Below are 9,517 nucleotides of genomic sequence, written 5' to 3' on the forward strand. Positions count from 1 at the left end.
CACCCACGAGCAGGCGCGAAAGCCGGCTTCACCGTTACGGCGAATTCCATTGGGCGAACAGGAGCAAGTGGAGCGAGCAGCCAGAGCAGCACACGGGAGTAACGGATACGTGTGCTTTCGTTCCGCGAATGAAACATTCGCGCTGCTCCGGGAGCAGCGAAAAGAGGGGGAGGGCGAGATGTCAAGAGTCATGTGACCAAACGTTTCCCGCGCTCGCTTCCCGGAGCATTTCGCGCGCTCGTGATGTCCGCACGCAGTTATTCCTCGCCAGATACGTGCCGGTGGTTTTGTGTCTGCCTTCCGCATGGCGACGAATGAAGAAGCCGAGAGGATGTTCATGTTCATGATAAAGGGGTCACCATCGTGTCTCCCAAAAATTAGCTGCGAACGATAACAGCGTCCACCGTCTTTTCCAGATACGACTATACCTTCGGTCGCTGCTCCGGCGGGGTAAACAGGTGCTCGAACATAAACTCATGCAATGTCAAATCGTCGTCGTCGTCGCTGCTGCTGCTGTCCGATGATGAGCTTGCGCTTGAATCTGTGGTGCTTTCATCATCTAAAAGTAGCAGCAATTCCTTGTCCAGACGGCCGCGCTTAGCTGCTGCCGTACGCACTGAGCGACTACCGCGAACGCCGCGAACTAGAAGTATAGAGTGGTTCAAACGCCCATAGGGCCCATGTATTAAAAGTGAGGCAAAAAATGGGGTCGAACCGTTTAGCGGCGCTGCGAGCGTTACCCCTCCATCGTGGCGCAACGGATAGAGTACTCGACTCCTACGCGAAATACCTCGGTTCAAATCCCCCTCAAGGATAGTCTTTTTCTTTCTTTTTTTAGTTGGTTAAACTTTTAAAGCTGTAACATAGCCAGTGCCTTTTATTTTACTATGGGCAAAGGATAACATAAGCTCACCCCATACGCAAATCAAAATCTGGCCTTTCGCTTTCTGTCTTCCTCCCCTCTATACAAAATACAGAAAACAACCTTTTGCGTGCGCCGTGATTGCGATGCTTATGCAACCGGTATTGTGTAGCATAACAGTGACACTTAATGCCCTTTTGAAAGGTTTAACAAAGCTGAATTTATGCACGCCACTTACAAACGAAGGTCGCGCTACACATTTAAATAGAAAATGATGAAGCCGTTTCTGTGAAACAATATCTGCCACTCTTGCAAGCTGCGTCTCTATACGCACCAAAAAAGCTTGTGTGCATTTCTGAAAGTTTACAAATTCGAACAGAGACAGCACAATAAAATTAGAAACATTTAGTTTCTAAACGGAACCACTGGCATCGACATAGAAAAATTCGCGATTCGTGCAAGCAAACGTACACGGTGATCAGAACCCTCAACAAGGGAATTCTCTTTTATCTAGAGTTACAATGACGAGATTGTTTCTTGCCCTATCAGATATAAGGCAAGAAGCAATCTTTCAATTGCAAAGGCGATAAAGTGAAAGCGGAATGAACAGACTACAGTGGGCACGGCTGCGCAGTCGTGCAGACGAAGCAGACGATCATGACCGAGTACAGATGAGCTAATCTTTGTTATTCATTTAGCCAAATCTAGTGCAATGAGCTCTTAGTATTAAATAATTTGGCTACACAAACACAAATTGTGCATTTTCGTTTTCTTTGTTATTGCCGAGAACATATATATGTGTTGTCTGCATTAGCGATCGAGGAAGCAGACGACGAGTTAATTGCTCAAGCACAATTCATGCAAACGTTACAGCGTAACAAAATCTGTTCCGGTTAATTTAATCTCATCATTTACTTGACAAATATTTCACACAGAGAGTCTTTTAAAGCAATGATGAACAGTTACTAGAATTTTTTTTTATTTATTAGTTGCAGCTTTCTTCGCGTCAGATGTATCGCAGCAATACCGCAGAAGTGTGCGATATTGCTTGGATCTTTAGCCTTTTATTCGTGGTGATAAACCTTTATTGGCACGCCCTCGTCTATGACCGGACCTTTCGTTTATGCTGCATGTCTTCCTTACAGCTTTTTTCGCCCATTTTTACTTTATATCAATTAGTGCGAAGCAACGCCTATCCTATACGGCTGCGCCGATGGTTCCCGGAACTATAAAAGTCTGGTTATGTACGCGTTTGCAGTAAGCAGGGAAGCTACAGAAGTAATTACAGCCAGTTTATGGCCAATGTGTTAGTATGTGTTCTTGTTTCTGTTAGCGCTGTAGCTATTTTTAAAGTATTAGTATCTGTTGGTCCGCCCCTCAACACTCACCCAACATAAACCAAGTCAATGAGTTAGGGAACAGCAACAATATACGGTACAGTTTAGGCGCTTTTGTACCCCTAATGAGGTAGTTTGTAAAAAAAAAAAGTAGAGGCTCAGCTGGGATTTGAACCCTGGTCTTTTGCGTAGATGTCCAGTACTGTACCCGCTGCGCTACGATGGAGGGGTAACGATCGCAGCGCCCCTAAACGGTTTGACCCCTCTTTTTGCCTCACATTTTGGGGCCCGTTTGAACCACTCTATATACGCTACTGCTGGATTCCGCCATTTTTCCTCCGCCACCCGGGGATAAAACCAGAAGTGACGCAAAAGAGGTCATGTGACTTCCTCGGCGTTCCCTGCTACTCCGTCGCTGGCGACGGAGCACCGAGAACTGCTCTCGGCTGCTCTCGGCGCCAAAAAAGTGCTCCTCATCGACCAATGAAACACAACGCCCCTGCTCCTGCCCGACCACTGGAAGACGCCAGAAGTCGCGAGAGCACTTTGGGTGCAGTTAGAAGTGCTCCTGTTCGCCCAATGGAAAGCGCTATTAGGTTAGGTTAGGTTAGGTTAGGTTAGACCGCCACTTCGCGCACCCGGAAGCGTCTGGGGGCCATTTTGTTTCTGGCTTGCAGTGTTGCTATCTCTCCCAACGAAACCGCCACCGGTTGTGACGGGCAGAGTGCGACCGGCCGCTCTAGCGTCGCAGCAGAGAAGAGAGAGAGAGAGAGAGATAGAGGGAGAGAGAGAGAGAGAGAGAGAGAGAGGCACCCAGAAACAAAATGGCTGCGCCCATACGTAAACAAATATCCCGTGGTGCCGACCGACCAATGAAAATCCTGGCGGCACTTAACAATGAGAGAAAAGAGTGCCGAACTCTACAACCCTTATTTAGTGACGCTAGTTTACCCTTTACAGGCGTTGCAGTGTTTTTTTTTTTTCAGGTATATTTTTTTCCCCTAACGGTAGGGGCCTAACATCAGCACGTCGACTAAAATAAAGTTTATTCATCATCTAACGTCACCGGACCAAGCTTAAGCTAAAATCACTCCGCTGTTAAAGTACTTTCGGCTCAAGTAAAATAATAATGTGTCTTGCTATTAGATGCACCGGGACCTTGCTACACACATAGCTGAGCGAAACCGGACAATTTTTCACAGGGATCCGATTTTCAGCTTTGAATGCATGTTTTACAACTACAAAAAAAAAAGCGAGCAGTTAAAATCAATTACAAGTTTGTTTTTATCCCTGTTATTGTTTTCATTACGTATAATCATAAATTCACTCAATTTCCTTGAAGAGATTTCACCAGTAATTGTTTATTCAGAATCATTCCTCGATCTCGTTTTAGTTATTTCCTTTTCTTCAAGATCTCTACGATCTAGTTCTCTAAAGAGTGTGTCTGTGTTGTTATTACAGGATGTTTGGCTACGTCCACCTTGCCTTACAGGCACGTCGCCAAGGAAGGATGAGATTCAACCTCCCGAGCACCCCCCCCCCCCCCCCCCCCTTTGCTACGTCCCTTGATTAACTCGATGCAATTTGGTTGACCGCGAACCGATCTTATTTTAAATGCCGTTCTGGTAATTTATATTGCGTTACGAAAGCTCAAAGTCATTTGTAACAGCCGAAAAAGTCGCGCAGATTCACAGACAAAAAAATTACAGAAATCGCCTAAATGCGTAAATCACTCTGCTGTACACCAACGTCTTCAAAGTCGACTTTACTCCTCCACGCATATGCATTTCTTTGAAGACATTTTTTCCAATCACCATATAAGCGGTCCGACATCGAAGTGGGAAGGCCCTTTATTGAATACCAACATAGGCACTTTAAAGTAGGCTTCACTTCAATACACAGAAATTTTGCTGCGGTGACATTTCCAGGGATAATATATTGTCTTCTATCAAAGCATATGACGGCACAAGGTTTTTTTTATTAGATACATGATTCCTTGCATCCACATCGAGCCATATTGAAATCCACGTCACCGCTATACACAAAATCATTAGTGGGAAGACAACTTTCCTTGAGGCAATTTGAGGAGTCTGATCTCAAAGTATGGAGGTTCTAGCAGATTTTACTAAATACCTTCAACACCGGCCGAGTATTACTTTGGAGCGCTATACACCAAGTCAATTTATAGTCGGCTACACTACTTTACAAAAATTCATTGCTGGTGTGAAAATTTAGTGTCTGTATATATGAAAACTGCTATCAAACTGTGGTGACCCAAGGGACTTTTACTGACTTTTGTAAAACTCCATGCTTCGTTTTAAAGCGCTAGCCATACGCCGAACACATGTAAAGTCAGCTTCACTTCCTTACACAAATGTATTGTTGGAAATACATTTTGCAGTGCCAATAGTCGGCGCCAGGGTGTCGAACCGGAATTTTTTCGTGCTTAGTTCGGGTTCGGGTTCAAGCCTGTCGGGTTCAGTTCCGGGTTCGGTACCGGAACCATTCCGTTCCGGTTCGAACCGGTTCGAACCCGTTCAAACGGGTTATAACAGGTTCGGAGAAAAAAAAACGAGTTTTTCTGTGTTTCATTTTTTTTAGAGCTGCGTTTTTCTGTGGCCGCCAGGCAGTGCCAGAGAGCGGGACGGAGTCCATGAGGCCCTGGGGTCGTACCTGGATGCCTCAGGACCCCTCCCGGCTCTCCGCTTTCTCCCCACATAAACTAAACGGTGTGTGTGTGGGTGCTTCGTTTTTTTTCCTTGTTTTTTTTTTTTTTTGTCTTCGTGTTTTAAAAAAGTGTTTACCTTGTATATATTGTACATATATGTCCTGTTAGACCTGTATATTTGTATATATGTAACCTCTTCTTCTCTCTATCCTCCCTTCCCCGTACAACTGTTTTCCCCATTCCCCACACCCCCCACACCAGCAGGCGTTCCGGTGTCCACCCTTAGGTGAGACAAACTACGCCTGCTGGTGGTCTTTCCTTTCCTTGTTTACAATAAATTCATTCATTCATTCATTTTAAAGCAAAGCTTTCTACCTCTACCAGCCAACGGTTCCTTCCTGGCGTGCACGACAAAAAACTCCCAACGCGGCTGTGGAGGGGGAGGGCGGTTTTCATTCACGGAGAACAGTTTAGATGGCACGGCGAATGGTTACTCAGCGTTCCCCGCGCTCAGGTGTTGCTCACACCGGTGGGTGCGTCGTCGGTACGGCTTTGTCGTCTGCTTTAGCGACAGTTGTTTTGGTCCTGTTTTGGCGCAGCTTCGCGTTCATTGCGCGCTTCCTTCGCATGGCTTGGTTAACTTGTTCGACAGCACCTCCGGGGTAACCCGGGCCCGACGGAATTAAGTTGTCGTATGACAAAGATACTCTAAAGATTAGTTCGCAGGGCGGGAAAACAAAATGTAGAGACCACATAAAGACATCTGGCCGCTAGAGAAACGCTACCTTTTGCGCACTGCTTGCCACGACTGGGACTCCGTTTTCTAAATTGGTGAATACCAATTAGGTTGTGTTTTAAGAGGTATTACAAAAGGCGAATGAAGAAACTGGCTGTGATAAATAGCGATTATAAAAGTTCCGTTAGCTTTCTCGCAATTCTCAAACTTACGAAACTATTTAGTTTAAATCTGTACAAATGGGAATCAATATGCTCCCATGCCGGATTGTTTCGGTGTCTGCGTTTGTGTAGAGCGGTGATGTAGCCCCGAGCTAGCACATCAGGATGGCTAGGTTCCGCTGTCTCATCCTTCGAAGCACGCTCCTCTCCGTTTTCTTTCTTCCGACGCACGGCCGGGCTACAGCGGCGCCGTCCGCCTCTCGAGCCCGGCCGTGGCCGACACTGCTGCGTTCGGGACGGAGCCCCCGCGAATCCCAGGTAACGGCTCGTAGAATCACTGGTTTCACTCTTTGTAGAGCCACGTGTGTGAATTCAAGTTACGTCGCATGGGCAATTGTTGGGGTTGTCGTTTAAAGCTTTGCTTTCCAACCACCTTCACAGCGTGAATTAGATCCAATTTTTTGTTCCTCTAGCTGCCAAGTCTCTATAAAAACAAATTCTTAATGTAGGTTTCTTTGCGCAAATGATTTGACTTAGCAAACGAATGGTTTCCGTGTGAGGTCAACGATTACAACACCAACTGAACCGAAATAAAAGGTTCGCTGGGACACTTAAGGCTGCTTATGTCTGTTACTCTTTACTACTGTTTGTTTCCGCCTGTTCATTTTCTTATAATTTAGTTTAGTTCATTTACATAATTAAATTTGGCTCATAATCCCGCAGCTTCACACCCCGCAGTTTTTCGTTGAGGGAACAAAAATAAAAAAAGGCTGACGATTGGAATATTCCCTAATGCGATGATTTGAGTGCAGTGCGAACTGCGGTCTTCTCGGCTACGGCGCGTACAGTCAAACCCGTTTATAGCGAACGGCAATATGCACCGCGATTAGTTCGATATATCCGATAGTTCGATATAGCCGAACGAGCTTATTGTTACGAGTTCGCAATCCACGGGAGCACCCCGAGAAACGAACACAGTACACTAGCCATTACCATACCAAAATATTCCATTTATTGGAAGTAATGAAGCTACTTTCAGCCTTAACTGCCCACGTTGCAACCAAAAAACGGTGATTTTTGTTTTCACTTTCGTTTTGGCGGCTTCAACTAGCATAGCATTCTCTACACGAAACATTGTTTGCACCAGTTCGAGTCCGCGTCCTCAAAAATCTAAGAAGCATTGGCGCAGCACATCGACTGCCGAAAGCGCTTTATTATAAGCGTCGGACGGATTTCACTCGCGACATCACCGGGAACGTTGGCGAGCTCTTCCCACCGTTCACCGATGCTGCTGTCTTGGTCCGGACTCGCTGACTGGGCGGGTTCCGTCGCGAGTCCCGCGCATCGGAAACGTCGCTCCGTGCGAGGCGCAATGTCCCAATCGCGGCTCTTGCTCCGTGGTCGCGGCCAATCCACATCTCAATCGCATCTTGAGATCATGCATTTCGGCGGCCATTCTAGGCACCCAGAGTTCGATATATCGGATGTGAATTTCGTTATAAGGAATATGTTCCCATGTATTTTCGTAACTGAATTATTTTTGTTCGATATATAGCATAATTCGCTCTATCCGGGTTCGTTATAGCCGGGTTTGACTGTAGCTGCTGCGGCTCAGGAAGTGATCAGGGGGGCTATGCCGGGAGGCATGTCTCGCGCGGCCTCGGCACAGCCCTCCGCCTCAAACTTTCTCCATACTTTCATCCTTCGCTTTCCTGCTCGCTCTATCTTTGGTGGCCTCTTAGTTCTTCCGGTTACAACAAGGACTCTACGTAGCCACCGCGGTGCCGCCTTGTGATGCACTCCCCTCGCCGACCAGTGACGGGCCGCACCTCGTCTCCAAATTATACACCCTTGCTCCGGTCTCCTGGCAAGCAGCCTGTAGCCTTCTGGCCAGGGGGCAGCGCCCCGGTGTCGCCCCCCCCCCCTCTCACGCCTCCCCATTGTCGCATCATCGCCTGAATCTTCTGGCAATGTACAGCCGCCCTGCAGGCTGCCCTGTCAGTCAACTGAGCACACGTCCGCCATCGTTTTTTGGTAGCCTCGAGTGGCACCGTAGTGGTACTTGAGGCTCAGGTGAAGGTTGAGCACATTCAAGATGATAGAAAATGCTGTCGCATCTACTTTAAAAGCGCAGAGGAGGAGGCTCCCGTTTTTTTTTTTTTATTGTCACACTCTCTTAGAGCAGTAAACATGGGACACAATGTCCCTGTACAAGACGTCCCGGTGACGTAGAGGACTGCGAGTGTTTGAGTCCCACTGCTGTTTGTACATAACTGCGTACCCGAACGAAAATAAGTGGAAAATAGGTATTTATAGTTGATGATGTACCTGAGGGCCTTCACAAGGGCGCACGGGTGCATTCACATTACAAACACATTGAAAACTTTGCACAATATCAAACACCATGAACATAGGTACAATGAAGTATAAGCCATGATATGTTGCCTCGGAAAATATGTTTTACACCCTATTCCGGAGCCGGTTCGGAACAGTTCCTTCGATTCGTTCCTCTTCGGGTTCAGTTTCAAAATGGAGGAAAAAACACGGGTTCCGTTCGCTCTCGACGCCCTGGCTAGGGTGGTTAGAATTGCACGCCTACCCTGGCCACGACAAAGCCCGGGTTGTGTCAAGCTGCCGTAAAGCAGTTTTTCCCCCACTTTCCTCTCAGAACAGCTGTTGCAGAACACCTGTACAAGCTGTGAGAAATAAAAAAATCAATTCCATTCAATTCACCTACGGAGCGCAACACAACAAGCCTCTCTAAATTCGCCTTCACTACTTTACAGGAGTGCTTTGCTTGAAAGACATTCTTCCAGAGACAAGCGATAAACGAATCCTGACCCTGACGATATGAGGGTTTTTTATTAATAGAATCATCGTGTGTACGAATGTGTGACGCATCAAGCGTTCCAAAAGGACAGGTCGCGACTTTTGTAGTTCAGTCCACATAGAAGTGCCTATAGACGACCTGCTGTAAAAAAAGAGTGAAAGTGCAAAAAATTAGCAGTATTTAATTTTTGGACTGATACAGTGCGGATTCATTTCGTGTCCACGTAAACAACCAGTTTCCTCCAGATCTTTGCTGCACATTGCGTATTTTCACTCTCGATAAAACGTTATAAGCCAAGCAAACTACGAAGCTAATGCGCATTTGCGCTCTTCCCATAATTTCCACAATGACACGGGCGGCCCGTAGCATCAAACAATTTGGCACACGTCCGCACGCACCATATTGTTTCTCAAACAGCCTCGCTGTCAGGCTTGTCACGCGTATGGAACAAACGCATTGTGTCACGGACGGACGGACTGATTTCGGGGTGACTAGTCTAAAAGAATGCTTCCGCACTAAAAAATAACACCGTTTTGACAAGGTCCACGTACGAGAAGATCATAAGAATGAATTACAACGCCCAGAAGGTGGAATCGAACCACTCTGACGTCAATCAGCTACGGGTTTGAAGCCCGCACCCCGGACCACCGAGGCTCGTCTGGGCACCATGAATCATTTTCATCCGCTATATATACCCGAAACCAACTGCAACACCAAAGTTCTAGTGGAAGTAAATTACAACACACTTTTGTCCCAAAAAAACTTAGCTTAATATCTAAGCTTTTTAGCTTAAAAGTTGTAACTAGACTTACAACACGTATGTTTATGTTGAAAACTAAAATAACTGCTTTACAAATTTAGTTTTAAAGAAACAAGTGGGGTGCATTTAATCACTGAAAGCGTTGCCAACGCCCTCTAGCGTA

At 46.4% G+C, this 9,517-nt stretch overlaps 1 non-coding gene across 1 annotated transcript; it reads right to left on the reverse strand.

Moving 5' to 3' along the window:
• Positions 1–9,171: 9,171 nt before the first annotated feature.
• Trnastop-uca (transfer RNA opal suppressor (anticodon UCA)) lies at positions 9,172–9,258 on the reverse strand. Its single transcript has one exon. It is a non-coding gene; the product is annotated as a tRNA-Sec (tRNA).
• Between the last annotated feature and the right edge of the window lie 259 nt (positions 9,259–9,517).

This window comes from Haemaphysalis longicornis, unplaced genomic scaffold (genome assembly GCF_048455015.1).
Source record: "Haemaphysalis longicornis isolate Haplotype H1 unplaced genomic scaffold, Haemaphysalis longicornis Haplotype H1 scaffold_6, whole genome shotgun sequence".
Lineage (NCBI taxonomy): Eukaryota > Metazoa > Arthropoda > Arachnida > Ixodida > Ixodidae > Haemaphysalis > Haemaphysalis longicornis.